Source organism: Camelina sativa, unplaced genomic scaffold (assembly GCF_000633955.1).
Source record: "Camelina sativa cultivar DH55 unplaced genomic scaffold, Cs unpScaffold04846, whole genome shotgun sequence".
NCBI classification, from domain to species: Eukaryota; Viridiplantae; Streptophyta; class Magnoliopsida; order Brassicales; family Brassicaceae; genus Camelina; species Camelina sativa.
In genome coordinates this window covers 1-608 of record NW_010925937.1, presented here as the reverse complement: position 1 = coordinate 608, position 608 = coordinate 1, and the positions used below count along the sequence as shown (strand labels likewise).

The 608-nt window shown below is 38.3% G+C and overlaps 1 long non-coding RNA gene across 1 annotated transcript; it reads left to right on the top strand.

The window, feature by feature from the left end:
- The first annotated feature begins 15 nt into the window (after positions 1–15).
- On the top strand, positions 16–608 carry LOC104774711. The gene is made up of 4 exons (XR_765461.2): positions 16–106; positions 219–321; positions 407–469; positions 565–608. It is a non-coding gene; the product is annotated as an uncharacterized LOC104774711 (long non-coding RNA).

The following is a 608-nucleotide window of genomic DNA, read 5'->3' as shown; positions in this document are numbered from 1 at the left end:
TTAATTGTAGGGTGGTAAGAATACGTAGGACTCGTGAGGCAAATCAGGAAGCTGTTCTTCTGTCATTGTGCACAAGAACTTTTAAATCAAAAGTCATTATCTTTAGGTGAGACTTCACTATAAATTTGATGCCTTTCAAATCCAAGTTCCATAAAGTGCTTGCATAGTTTGGCATTTTGCATTTCACCTGAGAGATTTCTTGTACCTTCTTGCGCCAGTGGAACAAAACAAGCTGCCCATAGACTGAAAATTTTGTTCGGGTTAGCTGGCCTCAAAGCAGCTGAGCTTCATGGAAACCTAACCCAAGCACAACGTCTTGATGTAAGAAACTCGGACACGTCAGCTTTATTTGTACATGAATATTTATATTCTCTGTTTGCAAGTACTTAATGGTATCATTTTGCAGTCTCTGGAACTTTTCAGAAAGCAAGAGGTTGATTTTCTCATTGCTACTGATGTAGCCGCTCGAGTAAGTATAAGAAGCAACCAACTTATTTTCAAGATTCTCTTTTCAGTTGCTCTGCTATTTCAGCTCTTGAACACTGTCTGGTTTGATTATTCTAGGGACTTGACATCATTGGTGTTCAAACAGTTATAAATTATGCTTG